Source organism: Delphinapterus leucas, chromosome 2, assembly GCF_059928025.1.
Source record: "Delphinapterus leucas isolate spDelLeu-1000000601 "Yukka" chromosome 2, BTC_Dleu_Yukka2, whole genome shotgun sequence".
Classification (NCBI taxonomy): domain Eukaryota; kingdom Metazoa; phylum Chordata; class Mammalia; order Artiodactyla; family Monodontidae; genus Delphinapterus; species Delphinapterus leucas.
In genome coordinates, this window is record NC_143130.1 from 63,103,334 (window position 1) to 63,117,194 (window position 13,861).

The 13,861-nt window shown below is 41.9% G+C and overlaps 1 protein-coding gene and 1 pseudogene across 2 annotated transcripts in view; one reads left to right on the top strand and one right to left on the bottom strand.

The window, feature by feature from the left end:
* The window catches only part of LOC149750157 (uncharacterized), a 157,472-nt pseudogene extending 149,863 nt beyond the window's left edge, over positions 1–7,609 (bottom strand). The window contains exons 1-2 of the transcript XR_016392031.1: positions 3,895–7,609; positions 567–649 (exon numbers count right to left, since the gene is read on the bottom strand). The product of XR_016392031.1 is annotated as an uncharacterized LOC149750157 (transcript). The remainder of the gene's footprint in view (positions 1–566; positions 650–3,894) is intronic.
* Positions 7,610–8,390: 781 nt separating this feature from the next.
* Positions 8,391–13,861, top strand: part of HMG20A (high mobility group 20A) — a 69,435-nt gene continuing 63,964 nt past the window's right edge. Inside the window, exon 1 of the mRNA XM_022580120.2 lies at positions 8,391–8,699. The gene's annotated coding sequence lies outside the window, so the exon portion shown is untranslated. The remainder of the gene's footprint in view (positions 8,700–13,861) is intronic.

A 13,861-nucleotide genomic window follows, 5' to 3' on the forward strand; every position in this document is an offset into this window, starting at 1 on the left:
CCGCCTGCCAATGCAGGGGACACGGGTTCGAGCCCTGGTCCAGGAAGATCCCACATGCCGCGGAGCAACTAAGCCCATATGCCACAACTACTGGGTCTGTGCTATAGAGCCTGCGAGCCACAACTACTGAAGCCTGCATGCCTAGAGCCCGTGCTCTGCAACAAGAGAAGCCACAGCAATGAGAAGCCCACGCGCCGCAATGAAGAGTAGCCCCTGCTCACCGCAACTAGAGAAAGCCTGCGCGCAGCAATGAAGACTCAATGCAGCCAAAAATAAATAAATAAAGTAAATAAATTTTTTAAAATAAATAAAATCAGTGAGCAGAAACAGGATACTGGCAAAGGCTCAAAGTATCTCTCCCAAAATATTTACCAATTACTGTGGTGGTTGTAATATATGTCCAGAAATTCTTTGATACATCTGCCTCCAGGAAGTGGAGTTTAATTCCCCTCCCCGTGAGTGTGGGCTGAATTTAATGACTTGCTTCTAATGGTCAGAGTATGGAAGGTGAAAAATAATGGAGAAATCTGGCAGAAACCACCTTAACAAAGTGATCACCCAGTGACGTCATGTTGATAATATGGATCTCCTCTATGGCATGATAAGAAGGGCACTTCACTCTGTGATACTCTTCCTCAAACCTCAATAACTAATCATGAGAAGATCTCAGAAAACCCAAATTGAGGAACATCCTACAAGATACTTGACCAGTACTCTTTAAAAATAAGTATCAAGGTGGGCTTCCCTGGTGGCGCAGTGGTTGGGAGTCCGCCTGCCGATGCGGGGGACGCAAGTTCGTGCCGCGGTCCGGGAGGATCCCACGTGCTGCGGAGCGGCTGGGCCCGTGGGGCCGTGGCTGCTGGGTCTGCGTGTCCGGAGCCTGTGCTCCGCAGCGGGAGAGGGCACGGCGGTGAGGGGCCCGCGTGCCGCAAAAAAAAAAAAAAAAAGTATCAAGGTCATAAAAGGTAAGGAAAGACCAAGAAACTGTCACGCCTTAGAAGAGATAAGGGAGACTTGACAACTAAAAGCAATGTAGTATCCTAGTTTGGATAATGGAATGGAAAAGGAATATTAGTGGGAAAACTGGTGAAATACAAATAAAGTCTGCAGTTTGTCTGAAGCATTGTGCCAATGTTAATTTCTTAGCTTGACAAACGTATCATGGTTATGTAAGATGTTAACATTAGGGGGAAAAGGATGAAGGGTATACAGCAGTGATTCTTAATAGGAGCAATTTTGCCCCATGGGGGCATTTGGCAATGTCTAAAGACATTTTTGATTGTTACAGCAGGGGTATGGTACTGGCATCTATAGATAGAGACCAGGGATGCTGCTTAACATCCTGTATAGCACTGGGCAATCCCCACAACAAAGGTTTAGCCGGTCCAAAATGTCAGTAAGGCTGAGGCTGAGAAACACTGGCATAAAGAAACTCTATGCATTATCTGTGCAACTCCTCCGTAAATCTAAAATTATTTCAAAATAAAAAGTTAAAAATATATCCAAATCCAATCATTTCTCATCAATTTCCTAGTCTAAGACACCACTAACCCTCAACTAGATTTTTAAAGAGAGCCTCCTAACTGATCTTCTAGTTTTTACTCTTCACCTCTTTAGACTACTTTCAACACAGTAGCCAGAGTGAAGTTTTTAAAGCATGAATCTGATGTCACTCGGCTCAAAAACCTGTAATGGTTTCCATCTCAAAAAATAAACACCCAAGTCCTTCCAATGTTCTACAGGCTCTATGTAATCTGGACCCAGTTATCTCTCCACTTTGTTTCTCCACAAAGTAGAAACCACATTCTACTCTTCTATTCACTCCAGTCCAGGCACACTGACCTCCTAGTGTTCTGGGAATACACCAAGCACACCTCTGCTTCAGGGCCAATGCAAACTGTTTCTTAGACCTAGTGTGCTCCTGATTACCTCCGTCCTTCAAGCCTTTGCTCATTCCTCACCAAGTCCTTCCCAGACATCCTTTTTAAAAGTGCACACACCCTTTGGCATACCTATCCCTCTTGCCTGCTTAATTTTCCTCCACAGCACCTATCTATCACCTTCTAATACTGTATAACAAGTTACTTATTTTGTTTAATGTCTGTCTCACCCGCTCTAGAATGTAAGATCCACGAGGGTAGGGATTTTTGTCTGTTTGGTTCACTACTATAACCTCTGCACCTAGAACAATGCCTAGCATGCACCTAATGCTCAACAAACATTTGTTAAATGAATGATACACCTTTGAAGTCCTAAATTTAATATCCCAGTGTCGTTCTACCACTTTTCATCATTACTGCATTTTCTTTCTTATCTCCTTACTTGAGAACACTATGGTTTGGAGAAGAAAGAATGGGTATTGGATCCTGGTTGTATCACTTGATAGCGTGTGTCTCTCTGGATATGTAACTTAACCTTTCTAATCCTCAGTTTCTTCATCTGAAGGAGAATGACAAAGGGATGGATGTAAGATTAGTAACACTTATGTTAGGATTAGAAATAAGGTATTAAAGTGTCTAGCACATAGTAGGTAATCCATAAGTAAAAGCTAACATTTTTGCTCCCCTTCACTAGTTCTTCGGCTTCACACTGACCTCTAACTTTCACGCCCTTCATTTTCTCCCAGTTGAATCACCCCTTCTATGATTCCTGCTCATGAACCAACCTGGACTCCACAGTTCATTTCAGTCAGTCCTTAACATCATTAATTCCCTCAACCAACTGCCCTTTAGGTATCTCTACCAAGCAGGCATCTGCAAAGCAGTGGGTAACAGCCTGGGCTCTGGAATTGAACCACCAGGGTTTGAACGCCAGCTGTTCATCTTACAATCAAGGAGAATAACAACAGTACCTACCTTATGAGCTCTTGTGAGTATTAAATGGTTTCTTCAGCTGTATATACCCAGAGTGATCAGTGCTGGAGAAAAATCAAACCATGCAAATTGGTATCCCTACAAATCCAAGGTCTATAACCTCAAATGGGTCCTCAATGCTACCTAACAATCCTTTTTCATTATCTTAGTCGTGAGTCTGTCTGTCTGACTCTCTGCCCCACACCATTGTCTTGGAAGCTGTTATACACTTACACTCTCTTTTTAAAGAATCCCTATTCTACCATGTTCCCCATCATTCTAAGCAGGTACTCAAAAATGATATAAGACACATCCTTCCTGCTCCTATCATTTAGAAACTTATTTACAGTGCCTCCAACTTCACCTCCTTCGTTTCTGCTCAATGAAAAAGGAAAATCGGGCTCCCCTGGTGGCGCAGTGGTTGAGAGTCCGCCTGCCGATGCAGGGGACACGGGTTCGTGCCCCGGTCTGGGAAGATCCCACATGCCGCAGAGCGGCTGGGCCCGTGAGCCACGGCCGCTGAGCCTGCGCGTCCGGAGCCTGTGCTCCGCAACGGGAGAGGCCACAACAGTGAGAGGCCCGCGTACTGCAAAAAAAAAAAAAAAAAAAAAAGGAAAATCATCTCCTACCCAAGGCCAGCTTCTCTACCTATGCCTTGGATCCCATCCCCTCCTACTGTCTCCAAATCCTTGGCTCCATCAATCACCTCTGTCCCCCATCTCTCTGCCTCCCCAACACTGCTTCAATTTCTCCCCTCCACTGGTGCTTTCCAATCCCAGATAAACATGCCCAAGATCCTCTTAATTTAAAAAAGGGGTAGAAGGAGTAAACTTCTCTAAATCCCCTGCATCTCCCTTCACCTATACTATTTTTTCAGTCCTTTGTTGAAAACACTGTATCCCTCTCAATTAGCTACCTTCCTAGCCGTCATTGACTCTTCAACCCCCTTACCCCCAAAGCACTACAATGTAGCTACCTGCTCTAGCTGAAGTTACAAATGACTTAATCACCAAGTTTCAGGGACTTTTTTCAGTTATCTTACTTGGCCTTTTCATGGCAGGATACAGTACTGTCCACTCCTAGTCCTTGAAATATTCTTCTCCCTCAGCTTCTGTGACAATTCTCGCATAGTTCTTTTTTTCAGCTTTGGTCTGTCTGGCACAGATGTTTGGTTTCTCTTAGTTGTCTGCCCCATTCAGTAGCTCACAACAGAAATATGGGAATCGTGTTAAATCTTCAATCTTGCTCAACTCTGTAATCTGATCATTTACCCTGTCCTGTTGATAATACTTCCTAAACCTCTTATACATCCACCCCTCTTCTACATCTCTCATCATTTCTCATCAGGAATATGGCTTCCTAACTGGTTTTGCTTCCAGTTTTGCCCTTCTCTAATCCAGCATTCACCTCACTGCCTAGAACACAAATATGATTCTGTCACAGCATAATTTTTCCCCCCACTAAATCCTCACAGCCTTCAGGACAAAGTTAAAGCTCCTTAGTTTGGTTCATAAGGCATTCAGTGATTTGGCTTCATATCACTTCATCAGCTCCTGTTCTAAAACTCTGCTGTCCACTTGTGCCTATTGAGTGCTTGAACATGGCTAGACACAACTGAGATGTGGTATAAGTATAAAATACATACCAGATTCTGAAGACTTCGTATGAAAAAGAGAATGTCAAATATCTCGATAATGCTTTTTTATAGTGATTATAGATTGAAATAAAATTTTAGATATATCAGCTTAAATAAAATATATAACTAAAATTAATTTCACCTTTTCCTTTTTTAACGTGGTTAATAGAAAGTTTTAAAATACATATGTGAATTACATTTGTGACTTGTATTATTATATTTTTACAGAACAGCACTGGTCTAGAATGTCCTTTCCCTTCTTCTGAACCTAGTTAACTGCTATCTATTTTTGAAGATTAGCTCAGGTAACCCACTAAGATGCATTTTGGGACATGCCCCTCCCAAGACCCCAAGTCTTAGTCAACTACCCCTCCTGCTCTGTGCTTCCATCCAAAGGAATCTGCTTACACCTGTTATATATCACTCCACATTATAATTATTGGTTATCAGCTATCTTCTCCTCCTAAACTATATGCTCCTTGCAAAAAGGCATATCATTGTACATATACTCAGGGCTTACCACCATGTTTACCACTTAAAAGGCACTCAAAATATTTGCTGAACAAATGTGAACTATCTATTCCTGGCCTGAAAGTTACTAGAATTTCTCCAAGGAAAACAAACCAGCAAAGAAGGAGTCTAGACTTTCCCAAGAGCTCCAGTAATGAAAGGATCAGAACGAAGGTAGGGAGTAGGAATTAAAGTAAAGAGAAGAGCAATAAGAAAATAAGGCTCATCACACACAACTACCTCTTACAGTGAAAACAGGAATTTGCAGCAGTGAAATGGAGCCTTGAACTCAACTTGGCATGCCAGGGGCCACAGTTTGGTTCCTAAATTACTCAAATAACCCATCCAACAAAAGAGTATGATTTGGCAGGTTTCAACACAAACAGCTAGAGCCCAGCACCTGTTCCACTTAAACAGAGCATCATTACAGTTAAAAACAACAACAAATCTCTCTTATGAAGCAAACACTAATCTCATGGTGCTTCACCACGGAACAATTTAGAAGAGTTATTATGTGCCAAAGCATGAATTTATGGATGATGCTTATTTGGCAAATATGGTTGGCACTGCTAGATGTTGAAAAACATGTATGCAAATAAGCAAATAAAATTTTTAAGCTCTCAGACTTAAATATTTACATTATCATAAATGTACAAAGATAAATGTTTATATGAGAACACATACAACACATTCCAGGAACACATTTTTTAATGTGATTGTCAGGAACAGTTATGAAGTGGCATTATTTCTTTATGGGCCTCAGGATAGACTCTTAAAAATGACTTCTGACAGAATGTTAATGGGGTACAAAAATTATGGAGGAAGTTTTTCTGTACTATCTCTGGGTAAAATGAATAGTCACAGTATCATAATAGTTCAAAGCAATCTTATCTTTTCCTTTCACCAAAATACTTTTCCCACCCTGGAACCCAGCCAAACATAAATGTCAAACCATAAATGCGCGGGGGCGGGGAAAGGATGAAGAAGAGGACCACACATCAAAAAGGCTTAAAGAAAATAATTTGACATTTTTTTCCCCACATAATATAGTCATGTTAGAGTCTCCAAAAATAAAGACATGATAAAATATTTCCCCTCTTCCCCTCTGACAGTTTTGGAAAGATGTTTGTTTTTTTCACATAGTTTGTGAGTTGGTCATAGCCAAAACTCACTAGCAATGGGATGAATTCTGCTTCCATTGTTAACTGTTAATCTCTGGGTCGAGGCTACAACTCCCATCTCTGAAGTCAAGAAAATGTACCATACTTGCCATTACAGTTTACTAAACGAGTCACCGAAGAGAAGTGCCAGGCACTTCAGAAAGTAATTAGGGTAGAGTGGACTGAGCTATCTAGAAATGTTCTGAGATTATAGAGAAGCCATCATGAAGCAAGTATTCAAGATTGCTCATGGAAAGTTTTACCCCTGTGGATAATTCACGGTTTTCACTTCTACACTGCAGAGAGCAATATGGGTTCTCCAACTATACACATTACCACATCATTTCATTTATCAGGGGAAAAAAAAGAAAAGAAAAAAAGGCGTTGTGGCTGAACAAAAATCAAGAGGTAGGCCCCAAAACAGAATCCTCAAGGCAATCCCAATTCAGGTGAAAAGCTGTGGACATACATCATACAATGACCTAAATATAACCTTTCATGTAAATCTCCAAGTATTTAATTCAACGTATAATCTTACCACATTTAACAGAGGCAAAAGAAAATGTATTAGGTTTTCTAAAACAAGGCCAATAAAGATGAAATCAGTTTTCCTTTAACTCGTCACTATCCCCTCAACCCCAACCTTGCAATAACTCCATTCCACAGCTCTCAAATTCCTAAACGGGGATCTTAAAAAACACAACGTATTGCAAAAAAGTTAACATTTAAAGGTGGGAGGGCTCCTCTTTCCTGTTGCTCTCAGCAGTCTTAAATGCAGTCAAAGGACGAAAAAATGAAATCAAGCTCTCAGACGTATGTATGGTGCAGGCAACAGGGAGGGGGTAGAGAAGGGGCTCAGACGGCAAGTCCTCAACGCGGGAGGTGAGAAAAGTTGCAAGAACGGACGAGTCAAAGGGCGAAGGAGAAACAAAACTGACCCAACGAACCACTCAAAATCCCCCCAAAACCGAGGAAACCCGCACGTTAGGGGGCTCACAAACCGTAGAGCCAAGTGAGCACGCAAAGAGTCACCGGGTTTCACCCTGGCGCTGCTGGCCAGGCTGCGCCGGATCCTCCCGGGTTTGGAGGTGGATGTCCGTGCAGACTTAGCAGGAGCGAAAGGAGTCCTTCCTGCCCCAGCCTCACCGCGTCCGGCTCCTCCAGGATTCACTTTCCCCAGCAGCCTTCCAGCCGCGCCCGGGGGCGTCCCTCGCCGCCAGGTCCCAACTTTCCCTCCTCTGGGGGGCGCCGAGCTGCCGGGGCCGCCACCGCCACAGCCACCGAGAGAAGGGGCGGGAGCGGGGGCGCTTGGGGGCGCGCGGCGCCAGCGGGCTCCGGGGGCGGCAGGGCGCGGGGGTGGCTGTGGCCGGAGAGCCCGCGCCGGGCCGGACGCACCGGCCGCCAAAGCCCCCGCGGCGGCGCCACCCAGACCCCACGCCGCCCCGCCCAGATTCCCCCAGGTCAGCCCCCTCACCCCGTGGCGACCCAGGTCCCACAAGCCGGCGCGAGAGGAGAAGGGAAAGGAGGCGACGTGGGCAACCTTGCCCCAGTTACCTGAGGGGCTCACACGCCGCCGCGGTGACTACCTTCGCCGGCCGTCCAGTACCCTTCCTGGTGACCGCGGCCGCCACCGCCGAGCAACTGACACTGACTAACAACAACTAACTACTAGCCGCCGCCGAGTCCACCGCGCGCTCCCGACCGCCCGTAGACCGCCCGGCCCACCAGCCTGCCCGCCTCCTCCCAGCCCAGCGCGCCGCCCCTCCGCGCGCGCACTCGCTGCCGCGCTCCTTGAGCGAACACGCGCGCGCGCGCGCACGAGGCCACGGCCCTCTCCCAGTCTCGCCTCAGCCCCGAGGGAGGAGTCACCATGAGGCCCCTCCTCTCGCGTTCCTACCTCCAGAGGAAGAGAACTAGAGAGCGTCTGATTGGCTGAGGGAGGCGTGGCCAAAGGAAGAGGGCGGGACGACCAGGACCTTGGGCCGGCGTGAAGGGAGATTTCAGTTCAATTACGTACCAGGCGAAAAAAGGGAACGAAGTATTGGTCCATTTGGTGCCTAAGTCCCTTAAGTCTGCCTACAGTCGAATACAGGATATGTGTCTTCAAGGATTACAGCACATAGTAATAACCAATTTAAGTCCCAATACTTTCTGCAGGCCTTAGCAATGTAAAAAACTACACCTCCCAGAAACCTCCGCGAAAATAAGTCTCACCTTGCGTAATCACGTAGTCCTTCGCCTCCTTTGAACAAAATAATCCCTCCATTTTTCTGAAGGTATGGGGAATAATATTTCATTTTTCTCCTCACCAGAACAGCCTTAAGTGCTGCATTAGAGAAGTTACCTATGGGAAGGTGGTTAAGCGATTAGGTAAAGGGAAAGAAAAGACATCAAAATAAAGTACTGCGGAGGAATTTTTGTCAAGCTGTGAGGCGACGCAGTGAGAAGAGTGAAGGCGATTGAGAGGGGCTCAGGGAATTGTCCCCTGTGCCAGGGACTTTCTTTAGGCCCCAGGCCCCTGCCTACCCCTGTCGTCAGCAGGTCAGTAAGCAAGGCGAGCTTGGGGGTGGCCACAGTGGATGTGCCCTTCACCCCTTGAAGATCATCCCTCTTTTGCTGTTATTGGTTTGTCTCGGTTTGAGGCCGACTGAATGGGGGCGCCTCACTTCCGGTTGGGGGAGGGGAGGAAGGCCATTCTGGGGGAGGGGGGAACATAACTCACTTCCTGTGGGGGTAGGGTGATGGGTTGGGGTGTCCAACACACTTCCTGTGCCGGCGAGGGCTTTAAAAGGTGATGCTTGGTGCCATATAGATAGACGGTATCTTAAAGCTTTGGGATTGTTCCTTACGTGAAAAGTTAGGTTATTCCACGAAGTTGTGCTAATCACCAGCCTCCAGTCAGAATTTATGTGACTTTTGGTTCCAAGTGTAAGAGGAAAATTTTCTCCCCAGCAGAATTTTCTTAATGCGTTATTCAAAGAATTCGAAACCCCTTGTTAAAACCCTTTACTCGTCTCTACAGTACGACATGCTTTCTTGTGTGACTCATGAATTGCCCACCCCTTCTCCCTTACTCAAGTCCAACCTTGACTTAGTGAGGTTTAGGGGTGTTCTCTGCCTTGACATGCCACAGGAACTCTGTAGCTACTCTTAAGGAGGTCGTTTATTACGGACCTCCTTAAGGACTCAATATTTTACATACATTATGAAGCATGTTTACCTTATCGGAGTGAAAATATCATAGTGAAGTACTCAATTACTTGGTGTTACCTTAACTGATGTGATCGGGATCTTAAATCCTTAGACCTGTTGATTTTAGGCTACAGGTTCTGCCCTGGGCCTGAAAACAACTTCCTCAGCTTTAAAAATTCTTATTGGTAACTTACATGTAACAACTGTGAAAGTTGCACTGTAGCACATTTTCCCCCTTTGTGATTTAATTAAATTCAGCACCGATTAAAAAATGGTGTCTGCACTTTGTAGTTTTAAGGCAGGGTGCAGGGATCATGAGATTCAGCTCAGATTTTAAGGAGGGGGAAAATTTGGCTCACAAAGGACTAAAGATGAATACCAGAATTTTCTGTTTTTCTTATATTCTCAATATTTTATAAGAAACTATACGTAAAGTGGTAATGAACAGTCAACAGTTTGATTTCTTGGTTTCTGTTTTCAAGTACCACAGTACTTGGTAAGTTGGGGTGGGCAGGGTACTGAAGGAATCAATCTATTTGGAGTTTATGAAATCTCAACAACTTTAGTAATTTTAGAATATCAAGTGAATTGTAATGTCTTTCAAGAATTTTTAAAAGAATAAGGCCTGCGTATTTTTTCCTTTGGGGTTGTCACCTAATCTACCCTCAGAATTTGCAACTGTTTTAATTCTGGTTCTTTTCGAAAGCTAGTTTGTTTAGAGTTTATTAGAAAATGTGATTTAAACTAAAATGTTTAAACAACTGTAACTTAAATGTTACAGTAAGGAAAAAATATATGTTTCAACTTTCTATAGACATTAAAAAAAAAAAAAACCAAAAAGCTAAGACCCTAAAATCAGTGAGTTATCTTTTGAAGGACTATAGAATTTCTGCAGAAGTTGAAAAGGCAAGACAAAATTATGTCTGTGTTGTTATTAATAGAAGGTTAGGGACATGTATACTGCCTCAAGCAACTATTAATTGATTAGAAAGAAAGTGTTCATTATCTTCTATATTAGTGTAATATAGAAGAATATATGATATGATCACCCTGACAAATTAAACTATTAAACTACAGTATTAAGAATTACTGGAGTGAGTAAAGATTGTGGAACTAAATGAAATAGATAGAGAAAAGATAGTGAAAATATTGATTGAGATACAGCAGTACTGCCTGTAGGAAATTATCTTTGTAAAGCAAAGGAGCTTTTAAAATTGGTCTTTATACTATTCCAGGGAAGAAATGCAGTATAATAGAAATAAGAAAACTTGTTGCAGCTGAAAGACTTGAGCAGCTTGAAGAACTGTCTGTTCAGAAGAAAGCAATTTTTAAAGCACATATTTGAAAAAAGTTGTTTTGTGATAACAGGCAGTTATTCATTAGTTCCGCCAAAGAAGAAATATTAGAAAAGCTTGTGAAAAATAGAGGGAAGTTCATGGAACCTGCTTTTATTCTCTTTAAAAGTGTTTCTGTAGAGAGGCTTGCTGTCTTCCAAAGGCTTTTTTTTTCCCCCTTAATGTTCTTTGTTGCAGTTTTCTTTGCATGTTCTAATAGAAACATACTATCAAAATTAGAAAAGTAAAGACTTTTGTAAGTGTACTCTGTTACTTCCTTAAGTAAATGAATTTGAGGTTTTCATTTCATTCCTTGTCATCAATAATAAAGAGATTGTCCATTTTTTTCAGAATGTTTAGATTAGATAACGATTTTCATTTCCAAAAAACAGTCATTGGATATACGGCTCACAGCTCACAGCAGTTTGAAATATTAAAACAGTAGGTCAAAATTCTGGATTCCATCTCACTGAAATTTGATTACCCACGAAGTACTAGATGCTATCTATAATGCAAAAGGGTCTTTTCATTCTTTTGTCTACCTTCTTTTAAAAAATCATGCTGTTGTTTTACAACTATTGCTTTTTTGTATGTTTGTTGTTTTGGAGTTGCTTGTTTTTGCCATGGGGTTGAGTGTTAAAGAGAATATGCTAACAACATGAATGGTTTTTAAACCTACTGTTCTGCTGTCTTTATTTCAGGGCCTTCAAGAGTATTCAAACGAGAATACCCCTTATGTGACTTTTCATTATTTCAAGAAAAGTTTATTGAGTGCTTACTGTATACTAGTCTCTGTTTTAGGGACTTGGAATACATCAGTGAATCCAGACAAATATCCGTATTCTCTTGGAGTATACTCTCTAATTTCCAAATCAAAGCTGGAATTTTGCTCCCTGGATATTCCTAAATAAGCTCTATAGTGTGATCATTGTTCAAACTGATCAAGAAACAGCCCTAAGCTTGATCTCTCTTGGTCTTGATCTCTAAGCCATTCTAAACCGAGTTTTGAATATTTCAGTCTAATTTTTCTCCAGACCATTAAAGCCCATGTGTTAAACATTCAACCCTTTTCTTTGATGCATGCATCATGACCCTACCATTCTAGCCTCCTTTGTTCACAAATAAAAGTGAACAATGGGGAAAATATGGGATCAGACAGGCCTGGGTTCAAAAATGATGTCTACATTTTATTAGCTGAGCTTCTTACTAGCTTGGTAACCTCTAACAATTTACTTGACCTCTCTGAGCCTCACTTGCCGTAAACTTAAATGAGGTTATTTGGTGGATCAGGTATATTATATGTAAATCACCTGGCACAATGCCTGGTGTTAGCAGCTTAATGAATGCTATTATTTTTTCCCCAGTTTACTTCTGTTATTCTAGCTATGGGGATTTGCCTACATGTCTGTTTTAAGCCTTACATATTCCCAGAAGTATCGGGATGCAGTGCTAGAATTATTCAAATTCATCCTTCCCCAGTCTCAGTGAGCTAAGCATGCTCACTTAGCTGTCAAGAGTTCATTTTTTGTTCCTTGTGGAAGGAGAAATCACTAATTTCCATGATTACTTTAGATAATAAGCATAATAGAAAAGTTTCAAGAAAAGGTTAAGGAATCACTAAAGTAATTTGAATTGTTAAAGGAAGACTTTTTGAATCATTCTTCTAAACCTATTTAAATACTAAGCCTAATATTCAAGACTCTTCTGTCATTACCCATCTACACATTCCTAACTAGATTGGTCTCTGAAAAAAAAATTCTATACAGTATCCAGCCTTTTCTATCTTTGTTCATGCTATTCTCTGTGTGGAACACTTTCTCTTTTCCTGGGAATCCTTATCTATCAGAACGCCACCTTCTTTGTGGCCCTTTCTCAAGTACCACCTTCAGCTTCAAAAAGTATTGTCTGATGTCTGTCCTCTTCTCTGTCCATTCTCCCAGCCATATGTGTGTCTGTTGACACTCCAGAGCATTTTGTACTTTTCTTATGGCATTTAATATACAGTGCTACTGCTGTTGTTGTATGTTTCTGTTGTTACTGTACTGTCATATGTAGAGTTTATGAACTGTCATAAAAGTCTCCAGACTATAACATATTCCTATCTGTGTCTGCTGTCAAACCTAGCACAATGCCATTCACATCATAAGTATTCAGTAAATATTTGTGAAGTTGAATTGGCAATTGGGGTAGATGAAACTGATGAATAACGTTTGTCCACTATTTATAGCCAGTAGTAAACACAGTGACCTATGTACAGTAGACACTCAAAGATCTGCTGAATGAAAGGGTAAGTAATTCTCCCATTTGTGAGCATAGGGTATCAATATATTGAGCATACATTAAACACCTACTATATGATGAGACCTATGAGAACTGATCCCTGCCCTCAATTTAATTGGAAAGAACTAAGTGGTAATTAATATGTACAGATTCTGAAGACTGAAGGTGTTTGAGTGAAAGTGGGGTAGGGAGTCAGTGTAGAGTTGTTTGCATTTTGAGAGATATCCCAGGCTGTCTGAACTCAGAAACAGAATAGATTTAGGTATCAAGAGATACTTAACTTGCAGTTCCACTCCTAGTTACATACCCAAGAGAATCAGAAATGTGTTCACACAAAAACTTTTCCCCAAATGTTCCTAGCAGCATTATTCATAAGAGCCAAAAAATGGAAACAGACCAAATTGTGCATGAATGAATAAACAAAATGTAGTATAGTCATACGGTGGAAAATATTCATCAATAAAAAGGAATACAGTATTGATACATGCTATAAAATGGATGAATCTTGAAAATATTACACTAAAGTGAAGGAAGCTAGACACAAAAGGCCACATACTGTATGATTCCATTTATATGCAATGTCTAGAATAGGAAAATCCATAGAGACAGAAAGTATATTAGTGTGCCAGGGAGTGGAGGGCAAGGATGGGGAGTGACTGCTAATGTGTATGGGATTTCTTTGAGGGGATGATGAAAATGTCCTGGAATTAGATAGTGGTGATGAGTGCACAACCTTGATACTAAAATACCTTGTATACCAATATACTAAAAACCACTGAATTGTACACTGAAGGGGTGAATTTTATGGTATGTGAATTATACCGTTAAAAAAGAGAGGGGGAGATACATAAACTTGAAGAATTTGGATTTTGGATGGGGCTAGAAGGAAAGCAGGAA